Here is a 14,614-nt window from a genome sequence, read left to right as displayed (position 1 = left end):
CCTTCCATCACCCTCTATTATGCAAGCTGCAACATTTCAAGCCAACTCCCTTATTTCACTAGTAAACCCTGTCAACACTGACGTAATACAATTGGAAAAACTCATCACTCCACAACAATACTAAAATGTCAGAATTTATTTCATTTGGTAAAAATTATACCATTGCCAAATAAAGATAATGCAAATATAGTAAAATATGCAAGATTAGGAGTAATTCTTTTGTTGAAGAGGACTCTTGGGGAGCCTCAACTTCACTGCACAATTCCTTAGGCAATTTTTTTGTTCCTTTGACCCCTTCATGCCCCATCCCTCAAGTATATGGAGTGGAGGGGGCTTGCAGAAGACCCAAATGAAAGGATCAGCATGCACTTATGCATTTGGTCTGCTCTGGTTTTATTCCCGCAGGGTTTTCTTCAAACTCTGCTCCTCCAAGGAGACTGCTATGTTTTATTCATCTCTGAACTCCCAAAACTTAATCAAATGCCCTGCATATAAAGCCAGACTAACACCTACTACATGGCCGGCACTGGGTCAGGAAGTAGAGACAGTGAATAAAAAAGATACAGACCTCACCCTCACAGAACTTCCTGGAAGGGGGATGCCGGATATTGGCTCTGTGAACTGAATCAAAGTAATGAAAGTCCAGTCCGCACAGCCCAACTGCCTAAGTTCTTCTCCTCCATCGCCAACCAAGGCTTAGATGAGGAACAAAACAGGCTTTCTCTTCAGAAATATAAATGTTGAGTTTCCATTTCTGACCATTTCCCTGAGTTCCAAATTCATATATCCAACTGCCTTGCTCAACAAACTGACTTACAGGTAGTTACAGACATTGATTGTGTAGACTTCAGACTGCTGGGTTTTGAATCCTGGCTGGGTCACTTGCAAGCTGGGTGATTTTAGACAAGTCACAATTTTAACTTCTCCATGCCTCTGTGTTCTCATCTGCAAAATTAGAACTATAATGGCCCCTAGCACATACAACTACTATAAGGATTAAATTAATTAATACACATAAAAGTGCTTAAAACCCTTCCTAGTACAGTTTATGCCTACAAGGCACTTACTATTACTACTAGCTCTAGTATTATGGTTACTACGTCTACAAGGTATCTAAAACTGGCCTGAAACAGAATTCATGATTTTCTCACCAAACCCCTTTCTCCCTGCTCAGTCAATAGCAATATTGTTCTCCCAGTTGTTCCAGGCTAGAACCTAAGAAGTCATGACTTTTCCTTTTCCTCACATTCCAGATTAGTAAATCCACCCCAACAGCTCTACCCTCAAAAAGTGTATCAGGAATTTGACCACTTGCTATCATCTCTACAACCATTTCTCCTAAGCCAAGACAACAGCATCTGTCTTCTAGGCTCCTAGCTTCCAATTTCTGAGAACCCCCTACTCCATGACCTTACAGTTAATTCTTCAACCAACAAAACCAAAATCAGGTGCTATTTCCTTGATACAAACCTTCCCATGGTTTTCTATCACACCTAGAATAACATCTTTACTAGCCTACAAGGGCCCCCAAAGTCCAGCCTGGTCCTCCAACATCATCTGCCCCCACTTTCCCTTGCTATGATCTAAACACTCACCCTGCTAGGCCTTGGCCACCTCAGGCTAGCTTCCTCCATCAGACCATTGCTCCTGGGTTGCTCCTTGCTGTATAGGATTGTCATCTGGAGCAGGACTCTGCAGTCAGATTGCCCTAATTCGAATAGTGTCTCTGTCATCTTTCAGCTGTACAACCTTGAGCAAAGCTATCTGTGTCAGTTTCTTCTTCTCCAAAAATGGAGATATTACTACTTACCTCGTAAGGTTGGTGTAAAAATTTAGTGTTTATTTTTTTTTTTTTTTTTAAAGATTTTATTTATTTATTCATGACAGTCACAGAGAGAGAGAGAGAGGCAGAGACACAGGCAGAGGGAGAAGCAGGCTCCATGCACCGGGAGCCCGATGTGGGATTCGATCCCGGGTCTCCAGGATCGCGCCCTGGGCCAAAGGCAGGCGCCAAACCGCTGCGCCACCCAGGGATCCCCAAAATTTAGTGTTTAGAAGACTGCCTCACATATAGTAAGGTCCATCTAAGTGCTGATTGCTCTTAGGAACCTTGCCTGAAATGTTCTTAGCTCAGGCTCTTCCTCTCAACTCGAATCCATTCAGCTGTCCCCTCTTTTGGAAGGCCTTCTATGCCTGATCCTATCTAAAACAACCTGCCCCATTCCCCTGTTGTCATTCTTTTATCTTGCTTTACCTCCCTGTACTTAAATCGCTATCTTGAATAATACTATGTACTTATTCTTTGTAGCCTATTTCCCCTCTAGAAAATAAGCTCCACCAGGTTAGGGACAACCTTGTTTGCTGCTCTATTCCCAGTTCTGACTTAGAACCTGACTTCTGAATAAGCACACCTCTTATCCAGGCTAGGAGACCTATGGGAATTTCCTAATAACAATACCATACTCGGCCTTTCATTCTTACATTGTGATCTCATCTGATCCTTGAAAAAGCAACAGCATATACACTATCATCTCCCATTTTAGGTAGAAAAAGAAAATCCCAAATTTGGGTGACTTGTCTTTGGACACAAAGCTATTAAGTGGTAGAACCAAAATCAGCACCCCTGCTTTCTAATGCTAAGGCTTCTCAAAGAAATTTCTGAATTTACAGAAATGTGATCTCTCGATCTCTAGAATAAGTACTCCCCGGGATGTGTATAATGGTCTTCCCTTCAAAGATCCTAACAAACACTTATCCTCAACATTTGAGTAGTATAGTACTAACTCATCAATAACATACTAACCCTGGGCAAGCCAAAACATTCAAAGTCACAGATAACAGTCACACGTTCCAAGTCCACACAGCTACAACCTCTGAAACTCGGTGTATCGTGTTGAGTGTAATGTACTCGTTCCGGCATGCTGAACCCTTCCTCTGACAAACTCCGCCAAGGGAACCTGATAATCGTCAAGAACATAGTGATAACGGCACCAGTCGTCTCTGGACCCCTATGCCACTAAGATCGCCCATCAGACTCCAGAGTTGCCCATGACCGGACGCGTGGGTGGGTGCGTGAGGGTTGAGGAGGCAAAACTGTGAAAAAGATCCCTACCTATAGACCTTTGTTAAATGGCCATTGGCCACTGGCCACCACATCCCAGAAGAACGGAGGTCTTTCTGGGCTTTCACCTGGCACGTTTACATGTTTGTGCTACCTCGCGTGCTCTCACAATGTCCCCGTTCTTTGCAAGTGATAATGAGGCCAGAGGCTGCTTCACCTCCGTTTGACACAAAGAGGCAACTGAGGCAGCAGGTGGTTATCTTTACAACTTGCAGGATCCCAAAGGAAGCCTAGATGCGGAGTCCCTGGTGCAACCCTCCAGGCCAGACTTCACATGTCAATCCAAGCCCCTTCATCAAGGAAGGGAAAGAGGGGGGCCGCTCCCACGTGGACCTTCCCCGTTCCTCCCGGTCGGCTCGCCGGGCCCCGGCGACCAGTCCGCGCAGCGCGGCCTCGCCTCCTCGACCCCCGGGCCCGCCCGCCGCAGAGGGCGCGCTCCCGCTCGGGGCGGGCACCTGTCCCTTCGCCGCGTTCGGCGGCGCCCCGATCGCCCAGGGATCACACGCCGGCGGCCACCACCGACGCGGCGAAGGCGGGCAGCAGGGCGAGCCCGCAGGCCCAGGGAGCTGCAGGAATCCTCAGAAACTTACAGTTTTCCTACAGCGTGCGCGTCACGGCGAGGTGACGTCACGGGACCCGGCGTTCGGGGAGGTCAGGCCGCTGGGCGCCGGGCCGCACCGCCCCCGCGGCTCCGCCCCGTGCGCGGCGGCGGGAGACACGCCCCTTTCCTCGGCGACCCCGCCCCCGCCCCACCCCCACCCCGCCGCGAGGCGCAGGGCGCAGGCGCACACGGCCTGCCTGGCCGCCTCCCAAGGCGGGGACTGCTTGAGAGCTCGGCCCGGAGCGTGCGGCTGGGGCAGGGGGCACCAATGGGAGGGGACGTAGACGCACACACCCTTCCACTCCCCCAGCGGGAGCACAGCGAACGAGCTGCCGCCCGGGGCTGGAGTCGGACGCCAGGGTTGTGAGGTAGACTTTCCGCAGACATTGCCTCCCTTCCCTCACGTGTTCATTAAAAGTTTTCCACGTGTGGGGAAGCAGCCATCCGCGCCTCGCCAGGTGCCTGCGAGCCCTCGGGCGGGTGGAGCCGGCGCTCCGCGGCCCCGCCCCCGGCCCCGCCCCCGGCCCCGCCCCCGGCCCGGCTCGGCCCCGCCCCCTCCCCCGGCGCCAGACGGGGCCGCTGGAGCCCGCCCTTCCGGCTCCCGCTCGCGGCCCCCGCTGGCCCCGCCCCGCCCCGCCCCGCCCCGTGGGGGCTCCAGGGTCTCCTTCCTGCCGGGTTTCCCGTTGGGGCCGCGTGAAGCCGCTCACGGGCCCCGCGCACGTCTACGAAAGTGTGCCCGGAGGCGGCCTGTGTAAACAGTGCGCGCACTAGTCAGCCCGTGTGAACTTGCCCGCGCCTCCCGCGCCCCGGCGTCTGCTCTTCCTTAAGCTCGGCAAAACCGGGAGTTCTGGTTAAAGGATGGCTCAGCGGAAGGGAAAATGAAGCTCGAAAAACTAACCGTATTAACAGGCTATCTCTGGCTTCTCGGTGCCTACGTTACTCTTAGAAGCAGGGGGAGAAAATAAACGTTATGGTAAAGAGTGGCTCACACAAATCAGTCCTGGGGGAAGAATAATAGGAAAAACAGACCTGGGAGATAGACCCTCAGGAGGGAATATCGAAGATGCGTTTGGAACCACGACAAATGGCTAGATGGGCCGTGGGATGTTGCCCAGCAGCTCCAGCGTAAACAAAACCTGAAACAATGGACTTACACTCTCGTTGAAAATACTGCAGTATTTTCATAGGAAAAAAAAAATGATTACAGGAGAATATTAGTCTTGAACTCCTGACATCTAATCTGGCTACACATAAATATGTTATTCAGGAAAAATCTAAAGTTCTGAAAAGTTTCCGATTTGGATACTGTTCGCACATTTATGTTAATAGAATTTTGTACAAGATCTTAATCATCAAATGATGTAAGGAATGTAAATGTAAAGTCTGAAAATGATCATTTTAACAGTGAAGTATTTTTTCTGTGGAGCGGAGTTCTAGAAAAATTAGCGCTTTTTAAAAGGGCTACTTATCTTTAAAATGATACTGATATTTTTCTTTGTGAAACAACTTTTTAGGAAAGTTTAAATTTTACATTTCGCTGTTAACATATGTATAAAATGTTTTATGTATATCATGCCAAACATTGGAATTCTCTTTGAGATTCTAGGTATATCTATGGGACTGTTTTTACAAGCAAGTGTCATCTCTCGTTTTTTGGAGTGGAAATCATTAAGAAGTATACATCAAATTATTGAATGTTTGTAACATCGAATAGTTACGCTTCTACAAGACGGTTTGACAGGATGCATTCTTTTTTTCCCATCTCATTATTCAGTTTTCTTTTCTTGGTACCCCAAGATTTAAAACAAGAACAAAAACTTAGTAGAGATGTAGGAAAGAAGTAATGTGGCCAAGAAAAGACTGACAAGTGGAAAGGGTACCCAAACAAAGAGGAACCACAGGGAATGTCAAGGAAAAATTTGTGGGCATATACACATTTACACGTTCAGATTCAGTCAAGTTCCTATGCCAAACTGGAATCTAATCTAAATAAGTAGCCAGGAGCTAGGGTCAAACATGTGTTGACATTAGAGAGAGGAACTCTAAGAACTTCTTGCTTTAAGAAAATAAAACCCCAGACATTCGATGGTTAGCACAGAAGCACTAAGGGCCTCCACTCTGGCCATTGGGGTTTTGGTTTCCACTGGTGGTTCTTTCACTTTGTTATCTGCTGCCACTAGCAAGCTAGCCCCCTGAGCACTCTGCGCCCTAACTCTTCCTTCCTTTGGTCCTACACTGCAAACTGAGAAAAAAACTGAACTCTACTACTAGGGACAAATAAATGGTGGAAATACAATGGTTACTATCTATTGAGTCTTTATATGTACTCATCCCTGCATTATCTCATTTAATCCTTGCACCTGGATGAGATAAACACTGCCATTATCTCTATCAGACACACAAGGCAAGCAGGGTACCTGGTGCTAAGTCAAGTATCTCATGTCACACAGTGTCTAAGTAGCAAAGTTAAGGTTCGAATCCATGCTCCAGATTCCACAGCCATAATCACCGATCTGTATGAAGTTTCATATGACAATGTAAGAAAGACAGACTCAGGAAGTCCAAGATACGTAAATTCTAGCTCCAAAAGACTGATTCCATGGGTATCTTTTTCACTATTCCCCACCCTGTCTTTGCATGGATGCTTCTATTTAATTGTTTAAGGTGCTCATCATAACCCACTGAGTTGATTTTGTAACTATTAATAGATGGCCACCCTGAGAAACACTAATCAAAATCCAAAATATGAAAGATCAGATTGTATAACATGTGATAAGGATGATTTTTCCCAAAGCATAAATCTGGGGAAACTTGTTTTAGTAATAATGTGTGTGCTTTCTGAGTTGCTATGCTAATGTATTTCTTACTATGAGTCTCAATTAAAAAAAAATGTGAAAAACACTATTACAACCCCTTGCTTGACTTCTTAGCATATTTCTTCTTTCAGAATCAAGACCAAGGAAAACCAAATCCTACTCTGTAAACCCCTTGCATTTCCCTCCCACTCCTTGCATTTGTTTCAGCTCCAGGATCTTGTCCGAGAGGTCTCTTTCCAGGCAATAAAGACAATAATCAGATCATTCTTACATCCGGAAATGCTCTTGTCTCCAGCACAAGCCCAAAAGTGTACTAATAACAATATAATAAGCATCCATAAGCTGAGAGTTACACAGAATAAAGCATAGGTCATTCTGAGAAGGGAACAGAGGTAAGGAGCTTGGTGGAAGGAAGACTTGAGACAAAGATTGAAGAGCTATGGAGGGATATGTGAATAATAACCACACAATCTTTCACGGATTTCCTGGCACAGAGTTTGCAAAGTATTTCATATGTCATTTTATCAGCTCTCTCGCCCCAACCCTTTATTTTATTATTTTTTAAAGATTTTTATTTATTCATGATAGACACACACACAGAGGCAGAGACATAGGCAGAGGGAGAAGTAGGTTCTCCTCAGGGAGCGTGATGCGGGACTCAATCCCAGGACCTCTGAGTCAGGACCTGAGCCAAAGGAAGACACTTAACCACTGAGCTACCCAGGTGCCCCTCCCCCCTTTATTTAGCTAATTCTTCCCGTCCTTTTAGTCTCTTCTTAGCAGGAACTCCCTCTGAGAACTTTTTCCTACACTGCCTTAGCTCTTGGCCTTGAAAATTATTTTGATTTCCTTCTCTGCTAGACTGTAAGCTCTGTGAGAGTAAGGACAATGTTGGTCTTGTTCAACCTCAAATCCTCTACTGGTAGCCGAATACCCTAAGTAGGTACTCAGGAACTATGTGTGGAGGGAGGAATGAATGGATAGATGAACTCAAATTTAAAGACTGGCTAGGCCTATTACTCAGGATGCTAGTTGTTTCCTAAAAAGGGGGCACTGTGTTAATAGAAATAATACTGAGAAGAAAAATCCTTAAGGAGAAAAAGCCATTTTGTATGGTGACGCAGTGAATCATAGCAAAACAGTGAACAGGGTCAGCTCTGTTATTAACTGAGTACTTTTGTGCAAGTCCAGTAACTTCTCTGAGCCTTTAGAAGGCTCAATATTATTTGTGGTGAATGTCCTAATAGACTGTTACTCTGGGGGAACTCTGGGAAATCAGGGCAGGCCACCTGGAGCCTTATTTGCATGAAGTTCCCTGAAAGAAACTGACAGGACTGGGAGCTGGCAATTAATCCTCTTAAACAAAAGATGTTGGACAAAGGCTTCCCCCAACAACAAGAGGGTGGGATGGGGGAGTGAGGAGGGAAATGGAAGACAAGTAACTAGTGTCATTGCTCTCAGGAGCCAAGTTCATGATTAAGTACAAGGCCAGGTGCATGCTTTTGAGTATGAAGTTGAAAGAACCAAGCTGCCTTTGTGTGTGTGTGCGTGTGTGCATGTGCGTGTGCGTGTGTGTGTGTGTGTGTGTTAGGATTAGAGGGCAGGGGAGGAAGATGCAGGAGAGAGAAGAGGGTGTCGAAAAGATTTACAATTCCTCAGGGAAGAAACCTCACTTACTATAGCACAACTGGCCGGCAGAATGTTCCAGAAACAGGCCTCTGGGTCTTTGTGTATTCTGTTCTTCCTCCCTGGAATCTATTTTTTCCCTTATCTCTTGGAAAAGGCCTACTCTTTCTTCAAATTCAGGTTCTATCATTAATCACCTCTGCTAATAATTGCCAACCTTTACTGAGCACCTGTTTAAATCTAAAGCTGAGCCTTCTCTGTGAAACCTTTAATCTTGACAACTATTAATTTCTTCTTAGACATACAGAAACTAATGGTGAATCTTACAGTTGATGGCATCTTCAATACTGTGTTGTGTTACGTTTGCTGGTGCTTCTTTCTCTCCCCCACTAAGCTGTGAATTCCTTGAAGATAGAGAGGGATTTACTCAACTTTGTGTCCTTAGCCCCTAATGTAGTTTCTAGCACATAAACAACATTTGACAGACTTCTTGAAATCAGTTGAAGAAGGAATGTCATCTCCCTGACAGAGTGACAGGTAGGTGCAATCCAGGAGACAAAAGTCAGAGACTGTTGTCACCAAAAATTGTGGTTATCCCCAAGACCTCATTGACCTGAGACAACAAAGTCACAACTTCCTCCGCGTTTTGTCCTAGTTAAGGTCTCTCTGGCTCTAAAGGTATGCGACAGTCCTCCTGGGCAATTAATTCAGCATGCCTCTTCTCCACTTGACAAAATGTCATTTATCATTTACCCTTTATGTTGGGTTCACACAATTTTTAACCAATTAAAGCAGTTATACTAAGGCCAAATCGAAGTAGTATTTTAAAATCTGATTTTGCAAACTCAGATGTAATGGCATTTACACTTGACACTGGAGATGGTACTCAGCTCACAGAGGTGTTTGATTTGTGTTTTTACATTTTTTACTTGACTATAGAAGAAAACGCATTTTATTTTTATTTTTTAATAATAAATTTATTTTTTATTGGTGTTCAATTTGCCAACATACAGAATAACACCCAGTGCTCATCCCGTCAAGTGACCCCCTCAGTGCCCGTCACCCATTCACCCCCACCCCCCGCCCTCCTCCCCTTCCACCATTTCTCAGAGTTAGGAGTCTTCATGTTCTGTCTCCCTTTCTGATATTTCCTACCCATTTCTTCTCCCTTCCATTTTATTCCCTTTCACTATTATTTATATTCCCCAAATGAATGAGAACATATAATGTTTGTCCTTCTCCAATTGACTTATTTCACTCAGCATAATACCCTCCAGTTTCATCCATGTTGAAGCAAATGGTGGGTATTTGTCGTTTCTAATGGCTGAGTAATATTCCATTGGATACATAAACCACATCGTCTTTATCCATTCATCTTTCGAGGGACACCGAGGCTCCTTCCACAGTTTGGCTATTGTGGACATTGCTGCTAGAAACATCGGGGTGCAGGTGTCCCGGCGTTTCATTGCATCTGTATCTTTGGGGTAAATCCCCAGCAGTGCAATTTGCTGGGTTATAGGGCAGGTATATTTTTAACTCTTTGAGGAACCTCCACACAGTTTTCCAGAGTGGCTGCCCCAGTTCACATTCCCACCAACAGTGCAAGAGGGTTCCCTTTTCTCCACATCCTCTCCAACATTTGTGGTTTCCTGCCTTGTTAATTTTCCCCATTCTCACTGGTGTGAGGTGGTATCTCATTGTGGTTTTGATTTGTATTTCTCTTTCACCATACACAAAGATAAACTCAAAATGGATGAAAGATCTAAATGTGAGACAAGATTCCATCAAAGTCCTACAGGAGAACACAGGCAACACCCTTTTTGAACTCGGCCACAGTAACTTCTTGCAAGATACATCCACAAAGGCAAAAGAAACAAAAGCAAAAATGAAGTATTGGGACTTCATCAAGATAAGAAGCTTTTGCACAGCGAAGGATACAGTCAACAAAACTCAAAGACAACCTACAGAATGGGAGAAGATATTTGCAAATGACATATCAGATAAAGGGCTAGTTTCCAAGATCTATAAAGAACTTACGAAACTCAACAGCAAAGAAACAAACAATCCAGTCATGAAATGGGCAAAAGACATGAAGAGAAATCTCACAGAGGAAGACATAGACATGGCCAACACGCACATGAGAAAATGCTCTGCATCACTTGGCATCAGGGAAATACAAATCAAAACCACAATGAGATACCACCTCATGCCAGTGAGAATGGGGCAAATTAACAAGGCAGATAACGCATTTTAAAAGCCAGCATTTGACTTCTTCCAAAAAGTCAAAAGCTCCGACAATTTTGGCTGCCCACTCACCCAGGGCATTCATCATTGGAATGAAACTGACTGGTTCAGAGGCGCAGATGTTCCCTATTTTCCCATAACCCCCAGCTGGGGACTATTTAACCTACCCACTTGGCCCCTGAGGCACTTGAGTTTATGACAGATCTTGAAAGTGAAGGGCTTGATCATTTAAGTCTCTAGTTTCAGAAGGATCAGAAAAGCTTTGCCCAGAAATTCAGTAATGCTGTAAGTGAAGTAATGATAGTCAATAGTCACATTTTCCTTTATAAATAGAGTTTTCACAATTTTTATATTTTTCTTCTAGAGAAGAAATGTTTTTGTGCATTAGGGATTTTTCAATACTGTATTACTTTTTAGTGTTTAAACAAAAGAGAAAAATCCTTATGAGAAATTGAAGCACAAAATTGACAATTGGGTTCACAGTATGGTCTGGCATATGTGACTACTGTATTGATTAATTCACAGAATACACACCTACCCAGCATGCAACTTTCTTTACTGGCCTCACAGTTCTCTTGTTACACATGAAAGAAGGGAAGTGAGTATTTGTTGATTATGAGGTTTATGTTTTATCCTATACCACAAAGGGTAGTCACAGTCACTTTTACATTGTATTTTAAATTTTGAGGCTATATAGAATGTGAATAATTCATTAGTCTGTTATTTTGGTGAGATTCTCTTGTCTAGACTATAGTAGGTACGACTATTGACATTGGTTGCAAATGACAGGAAAACCCCAAAATAACATGTTAAGAGGAATTGGTTTATTTCTTTCATGTGTAAAAATGTCTGAACATAGATGATGTTTGTCCATGTCAGGTGTCAGGGACTTGAGCTCTTTCTAGATTGTTGCTCAGTCATGCATGACCTACATTTCCAAAGTCACCTCTTAGTTCAAGATGGCAGCCTAGCTCCAGTAATCATGAAGGAAGGAGAAGGTTGAGAATATTCTGCAGCTTGTAGTCCTCACATCCCACTTTTTCAAAGAAGCTTTTCTCAGCTAATTAAGAGACTGACCTATTGACTTCTCTTCTAAATTCACTTAAAACCTACCTGTACTAGAGTTTATTCATTTAAATACTTTATTTTTTATTTTTTTTTTCATTTAAATACTTTAAAATGTATTTATGTTATGAATAGTCTCGACATCTCTGTCATCATCATTGTTCTTAAGTCTAGAACAATGATTCTCAACCCTGGCTACGCATTAAAGATGCCTAAGAAACTTTAAAATGAAAAGCAGTACTCAGATGCCATTGGTGGTCCAGGATCTGTACTTGGAGAACAACCGCAAAGGCAAAAGAAGACAGACGGTTGGGGGCCAGGGATGGGGTCATTGAGAGGGGGTTTACCCTCATTGTAGTTTCTGTCAGGGGCTCATGTAGACACAGGACCCTAAGGAGTATGTGTGCCAGGGAAGCCACACATCAGCCTAGGATTCTATGTAGATATTCCTGAGTCCAAACATGATCCAGAGGCTTAAGGCTTCATATATGTGTGAATGGATGACACAAACCTTGGGCTAGGATGACCAGAGGTGATAGCCACCAGGCACTGAAGATCTGAGGCTCTTTCCCATTGTTTTTGGATTTGTGTACAACTCTAAGAGAAAGATAGGAGTCAGGAAGACAGAGATAGATAGATAGATGATAGATAGATAGATAGATAGATAGATAGATAGATAGATAGATGATAGATAGATAGATAATAGCATTTTCTACCTCTCTAGTGTAGAAGCTAAGTCAGATTGGATTTAATTTAGAAAAATTAAAGAAATGTGATGGTTCTTGTGACTCAAGTCTCATGGAACAAAATTGTGGATGTGACAAAAGCTGATATATATGTGCAGGAAAATACCTTATATTTAAACAATACTTTATTGTCATATATAAGTTCTCATGCTCTAATTATTATCTGATTATAACTATAAAGCTACTGTTTAGCGTGAATACAAAGCAGAGAGGTGATATCAATAGAAATTTAGGATGACACCTGAAGAACCCCAGGTATGGATGGTGAAACTCAGAGAGATGTTTGTGTTTTCTGGCTCATACGACTTGAGAAAAAGGTCAAATATTTTCCTAACTAGATATTTTCCTTGTTATCAATATCTTCTGATTTATAGTAGCAAAACTAATTTTTTTCACTTTAAAATTTTCATTCCTGCCAAATCCATCTAGTTAAATGGGTACTTACACTCCAAAAAGTACAGGAAAAAGACATGTATTTTATACTAAGGTGCTTTGAATTTTCCTTTCATATATTATTTCTAAAGCCTCCTTTTTAATTTGAAATATTATATTATTCTTGTCATGTAAAGTAGACCAGTTTTTTTATTATTATTACTTAAAATTTAGTTAACATACAGTGCAATACTGATCCCGGAGTAGAATTCAGTGATTCATCACTTACATACAACACCCAGTGTTCATCACAAGTGCTCTCCTTAATACCCATCACCCATCCAGCCAGTCCCCCACCCCTCCCTCCATCAACCCTGTTTGTTCTGTATGGGTCTCTTATGATTTCCCTTTCTACTTTTTTCCTTTCCCCTTTTCCATATGTTCATTTGTTTTGTTTCTTAAATTATACATATGAATGAAATCATATGGTATTTGTCTTTCTCTGACTGACTTATTTTGCTTAGCATAATACTATCTAGCTCCATTCACATTGTTGCAAATGGCAAGATTTCTTTTTTGATGGCTGACTAATATTCCATTGTATATGCATATATACCACATCTTCTTTATCCATTCATCAGTTGATGAACATTTGGGCTCTCTCCATAGTTTGGCTATTGTAGATAATGTTGCTATAAACATTGGGGTGCATGTACCCCTCTGAATCACTATTTTTGTATTCTTTGGGTAAATGCCTAGTAGTGCAATTGCTAAATCATAGGGTAGTTGTATTTTTAACTTTTTAAGGAAACATCATACTGTTTTCCAGAGTGTCTGCACCAGTTTGCATTTTCACCAATAGTGCTAGAGGGTTCCCCTTTCTCTGTATCCTTCCCAACACCTGTTGTTTCTTGTGTTGTTAATTTTAGCCATTCTGACAGGTGTGAGATGGTATCTTACTATGGTTTTGACTTGTATTTCCCTGATGATGAGTGGTGTCGAACATCTTTATATGTGTCTGTTAGCCATCTGGATGTCTTTGGAAAAGTGTCTATTCATATCTTCTGCTCATTTCTTAACTGGATTGTTTGGTTTTAGGGCGGGTGTTGAGTTTGATAAGTTCTTTATAGGTTTTGGATACTAACCCTTTATTAGATATGTCATTTGCAAATATCTTTCCCATTCCATAGGCTGTCTTTTAGTTCTGTTGACTGTTTCCTTTGCTGTGCAGAAGCTTTATATCCTGATGAAGTCCCAATAATTCATTTTTGCTTTTGTTTCCCTTCTCTTCAGGAATGTTAGGCCAGTTTCTTAATATGGGCTTGGTGACCAATTTATTAAGATCAAAAGCACTAAGACTACAGTTATCTAATTCCTAGATTTCCTTTGGGACATTTATAAAAAGCATGCAGCCTGGTACACTATCAGTCCTCATTCAAGGAATGAATGCAAGGTATACAAAGGAAATTTTTCTGAGAAACAGGAATGAAATAAGCCTTAGTGGCTGTTTAAGAGCTGTTCGTTTATTTTTATGTTTCACTTTTTAGTAGGAGGGTAACATACATAGAATAAAATTCATAAATAATAAATGTACAATTCAATGAGTTTTAACCAATAAATATAGCCACATTTCTACTACACAATTATTATATATATATAATGGAATATATATATATAATGGAATATATATATATGAAATATATAAATATAATATATATATATATAATGGAATATTCCCATCACCCAGAAAGTTCTCTTTTACTACTTTGTGGGCAATCTGCTCCTTTCCCCTGGCTCCTGGTACCAGTGATTCTTTTGTGTTTATATAAATAGATTCATATAGATAGAGTAAATAGTGTTTTGTGTATGGCACCTTCTGTCTAGTAAAAATGTCTGTGAGATCTACCCATGTTATTGTCTCAGTAGCTCAAACCTTTTTTTATTAGTGAGTAATACACAATATTATGGATATATTGCAGTCTATCCAATTTCCCATCGACACACATTTGAGTCGTTTCCAGTT

At 42.3% G+C, this 14,614-nt stretch overlaps 1 protein-coding gene across 12 annotated transcripts in view; it reads right to left on the bottom strand.

Moving 5' to 3' along the window:
* Window positions 1-14,614, bottom strand: part of ZNF438 (zinc finger protein 438) — a 402,501-nt gene that overhangs the window by 166,853 nt on the left and 221,034 nt on the right. For 9 of the 12 annotated variants that reach the window (XM_038529903.1, XM_038529906.1, XM_038529908.1 and 6 more), the window contains exon 1: window positions 3,712-3,838. The exons of 1 other annotated variant lie outside the window; for it this stretch is intronic. The gene's annotated coding sequence lies outside the window, so the exon portion shown is untranslated. Of the gene's footprint in view, window positions 1-3,112; window positions 3,488-3,711; window positions 3,839-4,751; window positions 4,777-14,614 lie in introns of those variants that run through there. 2 more of the 12 variants (XM_038529900.1, XM_038529897.1) reach the window with 2 other exon arrangements.

This window comes from Canis lupus, chromosome 2 (genome assembly GCF_011100685.1).
Source record: "Canis lupus familiaris isolate Mischka breed German Shepherd chromosome 2, alternate assembly UU_Cfam_GSD_1.0, whole genome shotgun sequence".
NCBI lineage: Eukaryota > Metazoa > Chordata > Mammalia > Carnivora > Canidae > Canis > Canis lupus.
The sequence above is the reverse complement of the archived record's forward strand: the minus strand, read 5'-3'. Positions and strand labels throughout refer to the sequence as shown.